This window comes from Falco rusticolus, chromosome 7, assembly GCF_015220075.1.
Source record: "Falco rusticolus isolate bFalRus1 chromosome 7, bFalRus1.pri, whole genome shotgun sequence".
Classification (NCBI taxonomy): Eukaryota; Metazoa; Chordata; class Aves; order Falconiformes; family Falconidae; genus Falco; species Falco rusticolus.
In genome coordinates, this window is record NC_051193.1 from 56,810,771 (window position 1) to 56,823,540 (window position 12,770).

Below are 12,770 nucleotides of genomic sequence, written 5' to 3' on the forward strand. Positions count from 1 at the left end.
TATGTTGCTTAACTCATTTATAAATTTAAGTAAATGATCCACTTAAATATTTAAGGGAAGTGAACACTTTTACAGGTTTTATTTCTATTCCTTTGTTCTTCCTAGCATGGTAAATATATAGCATAACTTTATTCCTTTTTCCCCAATTTAAATGAGACTTATTAATTCCTATTTCAAGCCAAAGCCTTGTTCCTAATTAATAAAGACACCTGTAACAGGCGCTGAGCATATTCTACAAAAACCATAATTGTGAAAATTATCTATAAATAAAATATTTATGTAGTTTCATGTTTGAAATAATGCATTGCTTGATTACTGGAATGAGAGATCTTTTGGGTTTTCTGCATTTATCGATGTATGGAAAGTAATGTCTAGACATTTCCGTTTGTCTATGCTTATGCTCTGTAAACCTGAATCTGTTACTTGCTTGTATGTTGCAGGTTATTCACAAGGTATTACAGCATATTTTACAATGTCAGTTTGTCTCTACAGGTAGCCTTGTAACTATATTCTAATATATCACATAATGGTAATACCATATATCAATCTTTTTTTTTGCTATAAAACCAATTAAAGGGAGATAATATGCATATTTCCTAAACCACTAGAAAGTTATTCTCTGCTCTTTTCCAAAATGTTTAATGTAGTACTTTATTTTTCACTGGAATGAAATCAGAATTAAGTCACTGAACTAAATAAAAAACCTCTCATTGACCCCAGGTGTTTTACACAAAATTTGAGTGAACGTGCTATGTCTATACCACTTAATTGTGTTGCTGACTGCAGCGCACAGTACTGAAACAATACAGAAGCACTGCACAGATACACAATGCTAAGACAATGTTCAGAAAATCGTATCAATTGCTATTTAAAAAAAAAAGTAAATGCACATTTAAATTTATTGATCAGACATGTAGACTACTTCCTGAAACTTCAGCTAAAGATATTTGTAGCCTTCAATTCAGGTATTGAACATGTTCTAGCCCCCTTTCCTCCATTGAAATAAGAACTGAGATTCATGAACCTAAAATCTTCAGGCTTACTTGTTCAGTTAAAAAAACCCCACAAATGTACAGATAAGACCTAAGAATGTGATTTGAGTGCACAATGCTTCCTGAACCATGTTGGGAGTCGAATGTTACATCTTCTAAACAATTTTGGCAGGGAAATCATGTTTCTCTAAAGTAAAATCAAGATCATATACCCATACTGGAGTATGAGACTATGAAACAGGAGAACAGTGCGTATAGGCTGTATGGCCTCAAGTTGTACCAGGGGAGATCTAAGTTAGATATTTGGAAAAATTTCTTCACTGAAAGGATTATTGAGCATTGGAATAATCTGCCCAGAGAAGTAGTTGAGTCACCATCCCTGAAGGTATTTAAAAGACATGCAGACGTGGTCCTTAGGGACATGGTTTACTGGTGGACTTGGCAGTGTTAAGTTCACAGTTGGACTCGATTGATCTTAAGGGTCTTTTCCAAACTAAATGAATCTGTGATTCTATGATTATGCTCTAGAGTGCTTCACAGAGGTTTTAAATGGAATGTGCATATCATGCAGTACAGGAGTTGAAAGAAATGTGGTGCAGTATTTTTAAATTATGTTTGAACCAAGATAGAAATTAGAAGGACTAGTATATGCTGTCTCTCAAAGCTGCATGCTAACAGCTTTCTGCCACTGGGTACGATAATAAATTATTGATCAATTTAATTAAAAACAGGCAGATTAGTGGCAATTAAGATGATACTTCCTTTTCAATTCTTGCTGTCTTTGGAGAAATGGATGTCTGACATAAATTAATGCTAATGTTAAATCTTGACAACTTCTGCTTTGGAAGTTTGTACATGATAATTATGACTATAGTTGAAAGAGATGTTATCAAGTTGTCTGGAACTAAATAACTATTCCTTTCCTGTGTAGAAATATTAGTTACATTATATGATATTTTAAAGACATATATATTAGCAATATACTGCCTTTATGTTAGACTTTGGATAACCATGTCTTTACAGTCAAACCTATCTACGAAATTCTGGTGCAGAAGTTTCAGTAGAAGTCTTGCATATTCTGATGAATAATTGCAAAATTATCAGGGGGGCATAAACTACAGCAGCTGTAAGTCTGAGGGTTTTTTTTAGTTTTAAGAAAAAGACATGAAAAATTTTCTTTTGTGTGTTAACACTAACTTTGAAAGCTTTCTATTTTTTCACATTTTTTTTATAAGTGCAGTTTTGTAGCTTTACTACATAAGCCTTAATCACTGAGGATTTTGCTTTAGGATTTTTTTCCCCCAGATGTTAATTTTTTTTTAAACAGAGAGCTCAATTTGCATTCTGTCAAAGGGAGGGGAGGAATTCTGGGGAAACCTTGTCAAAATGCAACCTTGAGTGGACATAATTTCAAAACACTGGTCAAACTAACATAGCTCCATTTTTCTGTCAAATGGTTTAGGCGTGAGAATACAGGAAAGGTGTGTCTAGATCAAAATCACATAGTGTGCCTCTCTTTCCATTTGTAAAGAATGCTTGTATTGAAAGTACTTTATAAAAAATTTAAACAAAACATATTTGAAAAACTAGTATGAATTCAAAAGTGTTTGATGTTTTAAAATCAATGTTACAAGAGCAAGATTTCTAAAAAGTTAAATATTCCCCTGCAGTGCTGAGAAACCCAGGACGACAGTCCTGTTCTAGTTCGTGGGACTCAAAGTGATATTGACTGCCGATAACTTTAAACCTGCTAATTTTATCATCACAAACCCAGATGATTGCTAGGTATGAAGGAAGTTTATATTTATTTTTTAGTTGCCTAACGCCCCGTTTTAGATTCTGTATTCAATATATATTGTGAAATATATGATGTCTCAATGTATCTTACTATGCAGTCCTCACCAGATAGTAGGATATTTACTTTGTGAGACACTGACATCTAAGGAATAATTTAATCTACATTCCATGTTACTGAATAGGGATTACCAATACCCTTGTTTGTCCATGTGTGTTGCTTTATGTACTGGAGATTTTTCCAGCAAAGCATGTAAACACTAGGGTTTCTTAGATATCTGAATTTCCTTCAGGGTTTTATCGTGGCACTGTCTTTTAAACCAGTAAATATGTGGGAAAACTGTGTTTCTTTCCTGTTAGTGGTTGGAAAGACTTTAGCATGGAAGTGTTTTTATGAAACTTACTTCTCAATATAGGCATATTTAGCCGCTTTCTCCCCTTTTCAATGTAATTGTGCTCTTGTCCAAATAATACATTGATGTTTTATGCGAGCACATGCAGAAGTAGTGTCAGATGACTTGAATCTTGGATTGTTTTCTGTGTCTTATGGGACTATGGCTAAACTTTTGTTTAGGGCAGAAGTTGTAGCAGATTCCAGTTCAGTTTAAGATAATTTGTTTCAGTTCTGGGTTCCAGTAGATAGTTCTGTCCTCTTCCAAGTTTCTTGCCTTATCTCCTCTGCTCTGGGAAGGCTTTGCCTTTATTGGGTAAGTTTCCACTGCTGGAGTAATTTGTAGAATTCCTGAACTTGATAAAAACATTTTTTCTTCTAGCTGTTTTTTCATCTTTTTCAATAACATTTTTCATGACTTGAGTTTTTCGAAATTAGTATTTAAAAATTGATTATATTTACAGTTTCTTTGTAATATATCTGGCCGTGTTTATTATAAAGCATGGAAGTTGATTTTCAGTGCATTTTCAGCTTTAACATGTTATTTCTGTCAGAGTTCTTATTGTGGTGCACTTTGTGGCTTCAGAACCTGCAAGCTTACAAAAAAACAGAGTACACTTGAAATAAATTAATATATTGGATCTCAGGACTGAAGGATTATTAATTATGATATAATCTATTGATCGTCAGCTGAAAAATAAGAATTGATGTTGGATATATTGCATGTATGAAACATTTGAATAATAGCCTTTGCTTGTGGCACTGTTTCATTTTATCAGTAATGTGGAAGGAGAAAGAAAGAAAAATTATTTTCTAAAATATTGTCATATTCTGGAACACTGATCTTATAACTCAGTCAGTAGGAATGAGTAACATGGTTTTTAGTTACAGCAATGAAGAACTTATTAATACAACCCATATTTTATAGTTATTTTTAAAGCACAGAATCATGATTTTTAAAGTGAACCCGGACTGATGTTTACTGAAGACAGGAAGTATTCTTGTCTGAGAGTTAAAATTGCAATAGCTGTGTAGTTTTAGATGTTATTTAAGATGATATTTTGTCTCAGATGCTGTGCAGGTTCAGGTGGAATAGAGGTAACTTCAGTCCTATCATTATTCATATAAACTCCCTAAGACTTTGAGCACTTCATGAAACAGTTCTTTGGAGTTTAAGGTGAATGAATGAAATACAAGGTTATTCTGTGGCCTTTGGATAGGGTTTAATTCCCCCACAGAAGATGAAGCTTTCGCTTCCTTGTTATTGCTAATAGTCTTCCATGCTAAGGAAACAGTCTTTCATCCTTCTCCAGAATTTAGCTGCTGTGGCCAGTGAGTAAAAAGAGTTCTTGGACTCAGTCTGATGACTGATTTTCTGTGGCTTTTGTACAGCCAAACATTTAGATGCTCCCATCAGGAAAAACACATTAATAAATGTAACTTGGTATTCTACTGCAGGCGTTGCTTCACTTCTTCATTGTTATTAAATGCATAACAATAAAGTATTTAGAAGTAGTCTTTTGGCTTTTATATATCCATTTTAATCAGCTCTTGGTAGTCCTCGTGACTTCAGTGGCAGTATTGACGTGAATAAAGACTAATAATGTACTCTTAACTCATGCAGATAAGGTTTGCAGATTTTCTTAGGAGTCTTAAAGATCTAAATATTGTTAGGGAATCCTGATTGACTTTAAGAATCTGTAATCTGAGGACCTCAGCATCCTGTTCACCAAACTAATTTTGCAGTTAGTAGGTTCAGACAAAGTAGGTAGCTTCCCCCTCTCACTGATTAGGATTCATAGAGTTCAGAAGTGTGCAGAACAGTTCTGTTCTAGTTATCATTTCACATGTTTCCAGTTGAAGAAAATCTGATATTTTTCCCATTATGATTTATTTGTAGATGTATAGACAAATTCCTCAAGGGTATATTTTTCAACACTTTTGAAAAAGATTAAATTATAGGAGGAGGTATTTGTCTTTCGGCCAAATTTCCAGAATAATCACTCTTCCTTAATTTTTCTCCCTATATTTTAAGATTATTGCAAATGAAGAATACTGTGCCCTTGATATTTTGATAGGTTAACTTTATATATAATTCAGCATTTGAAACATAGAATTTATGTACAGTAAGGGAAATTATAACATCAGTATTGAAAAAACATCCTGAATAATCTTCAAGTGCCCAGTTAGGGGGAGCAGTGGTAGATAAAAAACCACGGAATTTATATTTTGGGCCCTCTTCTGCTCATGTTGATTAGGTGAACATTTGGAGACCATATCTCTTAGCACATTTCTTTTTGCCTTTAGACAGGAAAGTTAAACGTGAACTTTTAGAAATTGTATGAAATGGTTACTGCACTGACAAGAAATAAATAACCATGTTTCTTCATAAAATATGATCTTTTTTTTTTTTTTTTGGAGACCAAATATTTGCTGTGGTTTTTCATGTGGTATAAACCAGGTTCCTCTATCTTTTACAATGAGTAGATGTTATCTGTGAGAATATGCATTGTCCCTTTGAACTCATAACGTTCAACAGTTATTTTTTTTTTACTTGTTATTTTTTCTTTTAACTAATCCTGGAGTAGAGCTCCTTAGCTTTCTCCAGCTAGGGAATGACCATTAGCTTCCTCCAGTAAGGGGTTGACCGTTGCCATCAGCAGTGAATAACAGTGTGGATTAAGGGAAGAGAGTAATAAGTAATTGCATAGTTGGCAGTGCTTTAAGCAATGTAAAATACAATTATTTATTTATTTCTATTCACAAAACAGGGTTGGGGTTTTTTTGTTGTTTGTTTTGTTTGGGTTTTTTTTTTAGATTGAATTTTAAAATGAGGTGGGAACAAGGACATTTTTTTAATCAACAGGATGCCTGTCATTCTCCATGTCTCATCTGAACTGTTCAGGAAGGGTCAATTTTTTTTTTTTTTTGCAGAAGGGGATCTTGAGCAACGTCTTTGAGATAGTTTCTTACCGTGAGAAATGTTGAGCTTTATGTAAACAAAAAAGTCACTGTATTTCTCCCTGTTAGGTGCATGGAGTTGTTTTTACTCACTCTCAGTCTTGTTGTGTTAATATTGAAAAAGCAGAGACAGTCAGGCTGGTGGTATAAGATGGTAAGCAAGCCCGAGGGCTTGTTCTGGTCAGCTTTAAACCTCTGATTGCCAAGTTTTCCTAATTTCCCATTTCCAGGGCATCTCTACTGTGACCTTGCCTGCTGAATATGATGTTCTGGGTTGCAAGATTCTCACATGCATTTGGAAATGGGCAGCCAGGCATTGTTTACAGGACGCCAAATGAACTGTGCACTCGCAGCAAGTTTGATAAACACACATTTCCTCCTTTTATCAGTGAGATTGCAGAATGTGAAGTATGAGTTTCCAGTTTTACTCATTCCCTTCAAACCTTTTCCTGTTTAAAAACTGAATTTCACTAATTGGATGATGATACATCCTTAGATTTTGTTTTGCTTTTTTGTTATTGTTGTTTTGAATTCAACTTACTGGTCACTGACACTCTTTCAATGCCTACCTTGACCAGGTTTGGCAGACTTTCAGATAAAAGCTTTCCATTTGTTCAGCACAGAAAAGGTTCATCCCTATCAATGTAAAGTGAATGCTAATTAACAGTAATGACTTCTAATCACTTTGCTTTTATACTCCTTTAGGAGCACTGCTATTATCCAATGTAGTTAAGTGAAATGCTTGTGTATGAATCAACAATGCTGTATTTCTTCTTGCAGCTTTTGCTCATAATCAAGCTTTGAATAAATTACGATAGTAAAATTAGTTTTAATGTGCTGTGTTGCATGGGGAGAAAGGAACCTCAAGTATCTTGTTAAATATCTTGAATATTTAGAGAGTTATCTATTAACATTTTGGCATTCAGTATTGTAGTTAAATGGAAAAATACATTAAGATGTTTAAGTCAATTTTGTAAATGTTATCAAAACTTTTTTCATGGTTTCAATTCTATTTAAGTGACGTGCATAGACTCAACAGCCTCAGTAACAGTCCCATTTGGATCCGATTGCATATCTGTAGGAATGAACTATAACATTTCTGAGTTAAAATGCAGTTAGGTTTTACATAGAACAAACATGTATCTTGAGAACTTCACCTGTTTTAGCCTAGTGTTGTAGTGTATATTTAGTAGGTTAATATACATTTATTTTATTAATACTGTGCATCTAACAAACTGTTCATTTTGTTTACATGCATGCAACCTGCCTGCCTACAATCATATAAACATCAGAAGGAGGATAAAAGGAATGCTAGTGAAATTTTATTAATACCTGGATACCATAAAATAAGATAAAGCTTTATTTTAGCAAAACTAGACTGCTAGAAACAATGCTGATGAAAAACAAGAGCTAACATATTACTAGACTGGTAGTATGTTCAGCAATTTTAAAATAATTCTGATGTAGGAACAGAATTAGGCTAAAGACAGAATATATATGCATTTGAAATTTAGTGAACTTTTCCGCTTAACATTGCACATACAGGACCAGTTTGGAAGCCAAAGGTGGTAAAACCTGGATGAAACCTATTCCTGACGTGCACATTAGTTTTTGGTTTTATTTATCTTCTATTAACAAGTGGCTTGAAAGAATTACTTAATCACTGAGAATCACTTAGAAGGAATTCCCGGTCTCAGTGGCTTGTGAAGGAACCGGGGTCCTGCTTGGTGTATTTGTGTTGTCTGGTTTTGTGATTTTAAAGAAAAAAAAAAAAAAAAGAGGATTTTTATTTTCTGTGGCAGTTTCCTTTCATGTAGTACCTCTGTCTTTGCATGCTTAGAGACACAGTTCCACCACAGTTACCATCACAGTTCTTATGCATATGGATGTGAGCGAGTATCCACAGGCACTGTCAGTGGTTTTGATTTTGTTTTGTTCATGCATTCATATAGGTGTAGACAATTTTCTGGTACGTTTTGTTTGCTTGGGCATCTTCTCTGTTAACCTATTTATTCTCTGGTTTATTATGAAGTTACTGCCTGACTTAATTTGAAAAGACCTTCCGCGTAGCCTTTCATTTTTAAATACAAATCTGAATCAGTGTTCATAACAGTGCTGTTTTTTGTTGTAGTACTGTAAAACATGCTGCTTGTGGGTTTTGTCACCACATAGTTGAAAAAGAGCAACACCTTTCTTCTCTATGCTTCCATTTAAATGGATGGTACTATCCGTGTCTTATTTCTGTACTTTGGTATCTTTCTTGGCATCTTCATCAAGCTTTTTAAGGATAAAAATGAGAAATATAAAAAATGAATTATCTTATTCTGTGCTGAGGTAACTGGCAGCTTTGTATTATTTACATTTCTCATTAGGCAGCAGTAATCTATGTTTTAATATTGATTAGTGTTTAATGAAATGTAATTGGGGTTAGTTCTAATAAAATACAATCAAGGACAGGTGAGCTTTCATATAAATGAACAGTAAAACATTTATCAAATCTGTCTTCAGAAATATTTTTATCTCTGAAGCTCATTCTTTGTGTAAAAATCATTTTGCTTTCTTATACAATTACTAAGTTATTTAAGCTGACTTATTTAACCCCCGCCCCCCGCTTTGATATGCATGGCATACATACAGCAGTTGCATGGTTACATTGTTTTCAGCTGGACGCTTTACTGTTTCTGATCAGTCTGTTTAAATTTAATTCTTCTCCAAAGGCTGGGATTTCATTTGGTTTATATTGCACCAACGTTATCATTTTCAAAACAGAAATGATTGATTTGTAACTCTCTTTATGAAAAGGAATAAAACGGAACTGGCCTTTTTAGACTGTAAAAGGACGGTACGGTATGGAGATACTCTTTCTGTTGATAAATTCTGCCTGTGAAAGAATTGCATAACAGTCATCACTCATTTTCATATTGATTATGAGTGGGATTCCAGTAATAGGTTCCTGTTTGCAAAGGATAAGGCGGCGCTATGATTAGTTACCTTTTCCATGGAAAGTACTACAAAGGAAAATGCCAAACGAGTGCCCTGCAGTATTCCTATCAGCCTGACAGTCTGTTATGTGAACTTTTTTTTCACTCCATTTTCCTTCAGAAATACAGCTTGAGTCTTTTTGCCTTATTATTGTTTTAGGTTTAGTGCATTTGCATGCTCTTCTAACTCCGGATTCTTTAGTTATTTATTTTCCTGACAGCCTTCTCTGTTCTCGGGCCCTGTCACCGTTGTAACTCCTGAAAACTGATACAACAGTGCCCTCTGTAGTTTCTCCATACATGGTTACTACCTGCAGCTGGTTTTGAGCATTCAAGGTAAAGAACAGCATGCGTAGACTTATTTTTAGCTCAAACAAAAGCCCTTTATTTCTTAAGGAAACATTTTGCTTTTTCACTGACTATTTTATATGCACGAAAGGGAACAAAAGAGACTGTTCTGAGTCATCTTTTAGGTTTATAAGCTCTCTTGTCATTATCTAGTGAAAATCTGAGATTTTATCAGGCATTCAGGGCAGTCGTTAAAACTGGATGGGATTTTCTGAGTTGTGTAGGCTTTCCTGAAGTTTTTGATTGAAGTGGAGCTTCAAAACAAAGTGATTTAAAACTTAGTTCGTTTGTGCTTGTTGCTTCTCCTAAACTAAGTCTTGTATGATCTGCTGGTGACTAAAGACATACTCATCAGCAGAACACCTAAGCTTTATTAATGATGTTGTTTTAATTCACACAGTGACTGAAGTAATTGTTGTTCATTAGCATTGATTTGTCTCCAAAACTCGTTTACAATTTAGATTTATCTTTTACCTCATTATAGCTTGATATGCAAATAACTTTTTGTTCTGTGTTTTCTGCAGAACTTGTCGGATGGGTTACAGTATTGTTCCCTGCATTCGCATACGTACATTCACACTCATATGCTGCCATTTAAATATTATAAACTACAATAAAAAAGCATGACCTTTTAGAAAATAAATGCTTTAACTCCAATTAGTTTCTTCTGTAACAGCATCGTAAAAGTCACTCTGTGAAAAGTTAAATGGCTTTATTTTATGATGGGGAGTGTTAATGTATGTGTAGAACACACTCTTAATGCACTTCTATGAAATGAAAATCATAAGTCATTGCAGTAAATTATAGTTAATGATGTAACCATTGATGGCTATTCAAAACATTCCTGTATCTCTAATGATTTGTGTAAAACACATGACTGCCCACATGCCTTAGTTCATTTGGAAGAGTGGGTAGATAAACGCACTAGCTTTCTGCTTCTGAAGACCATTTTTTCTGTGTAACAAGTGATAAGAATTTTGGTGAAGTAAATAGTACATCACAAACCACTTCTTGCAGTATTTGAGATCTGGTAATAAATGATCATGAAGACTAATTTAAAATTAAGTTAAGAGGTGAGATGCTTCAGGATTGTAGTGTGTAAAAGCTTTGGTTTTTTGTCTGCCTGTTTTATGGGTAGTCTCTAGTCATATGTTGTCTTTACTTTTTACCATGAGGTTTTGTATACTGAAATGTTGCTGGAGGAAGCAACTATTATGGCATAATGTGCACTGGGTAATCCACAAAATACCCCATATTTACTATCCATTAACATAAAATGATTGCAGAAGTTAAAAAGGTGACCCATGTTTTTTGAGTAAAGCAACCATTACTCTACTGGCAAAAAAGTAATGTTAAATTTGGTCATAATTACTTTACTTCACTCTAAATTTAACTGAAACTCTGACTCAAGCTTAATTTTTGCATTGATTGCATAATTGTTAATCTTGGATATCAGGGGATTTTTTGTTTCATTTTTGTTAGTGAGCTTCTTCATGCATGTGGGTTTTCTATGGTAAAAGAAGTATTAATTCTGTAATATGGCCAAACCATGGATTGTTTAATTTTTAAAGTGATCTTGAAAGCTTACTTCATGAAGAAAGGATAGAAATTAGGTATTAGAAAAAGGAAGCGATATAAATTTCTACTTTAAAGTAAATAGCTACTTTAGATATGATTTTAGTGTTTTCAATGGAACTTCATCATAGTTCACTGTCTTTAGACAAATCTGTCATTCAGATCAGTGGGAATTTGGCTTAGAAAATGAATTCTTAATTAAAATAATATTTTAATGAATAAATTGTTATAGGTGTGATCTGGTTGGCAATGAGAGAAGGATTTAATTTTAAACTGCAACGTTTGAGATAGTTAAGATGCTATTTGGAGAAATGAATAAGATGTATTTTCTTGCAATGAAACTAGCAAATTAAGATTCAACTTTATTAGAATAGTGATAAATGTTGATTACATTACGATGAATTACAGCTTTTCTGTCTACTGTGAGCTGGTATAATTTACCAAGACTGGGCAAAGAAGTGACAGAGCAGCCACTGCAAATGCTTATAGGAAACGTCCCGTTTAGTCCACATACTTTTCTTTTTTTAGTTAATATGTCAGTGATGAATGTACCCCATCCTACAATCATTATCTCCCCCCAAAATACCACACTTCTTTTCGTCTATTTGGATTACATGATCCCTGCCTGAAGTATTTAGTGAAGGAGAATATATGTTTAAGGTAAATTTGTAGTTGAAAATACTTGTTTTCAAATAACTTGTTTAAGAGTGATCACTGAATAATTTTCAAATATCTTTTCATAAAATCTGAGTTAGTGCAGGGGGTAGTTAAGGGTATTTCTGAAGGTCATCTTAATTTTAATTTTCAGTATTTCTTTGACTTGAAATACCAAAAGATGTGTAGACAATGTTGGGAATGTCTTTTGTATAGAAAATAATAAATATCTATTCCAGTTTACTTGGTTAACAGCTGCCTATGCTATAGCACTAATTATAAGAAGAAAAATAAATACAGCAATCTAAAATGGAACGTTATTTGGCATAGCAAAAGAAATACTGACTTTTCACACTGGTAATGTTTATGACCCCAAGGGAGTCTTTATGATTAAATTTAAGTTTTAAGACCTCTTTTTTTAGGATATATTTGTAAAGACTTTTTAAAATTCTACTATTAAGATGTTCTTTCTTTCTGTGGAACTTGATCACATGAGAGATGGCATAATATTTTTAAAGAAAAAAATAGTATTTAGGATTTACTTGGTTACTTGATGGCCTGTCTGTTTTTATAACTGTAGGAAGTATAGATAATATTCATAAAACAACTGTGAAATGTCAGTAGATACTGAGGAGTTAGGGACTAAAACCAAATGAGCACTCTTCCTTTGAAGTATTTTCTTATGGACCTGTTTGTTCTACATTCCTTAGGCATCTTGTTTTGCTGTCTTGTGTTATCCACACTCCCACCCCACCCCCTATTTTTTTTTTTTCTCCTTGTGTTGTTCTGCTTACACAGTGTGACCTGGTAAGTTGTACTGCATACAATATTTGATGGGTTTTGGCCTTTTTTGGGGTCATGTATTTTGATATAAAAACCAGTGATACCATTGTATTTCAGGAAGGCACAGATTATTACAGAATATATCATCCAAGTAGGTGCATTAGACTACCTGGCATAAGCTTTGTCTTCTTGGTTTTCTTCAGCTTCTGTGTTCCCTGGCCAATGTACTAGGACAAAGAAAAGGATTAATCTGTATAAATATATAGTATTTTGTAGAACTTGAGTTTAAGT

The 12,770-nt window shown here is 33.8% G+C and overlaps 1 protein-coding gene across 3 annotated transcripts in view; it reads left to right on the forward strand.

Moving 5' to 3' along the window:
- The window catches only part of DPH6 (diphthamine biosynthesis 6), a 210,120-nt gene that overhangs the window by 6,839 nt on the left and 190,511 nt on the right, over positions 1-12,770 (forward strand). The window lies entirely within an intron of this gene.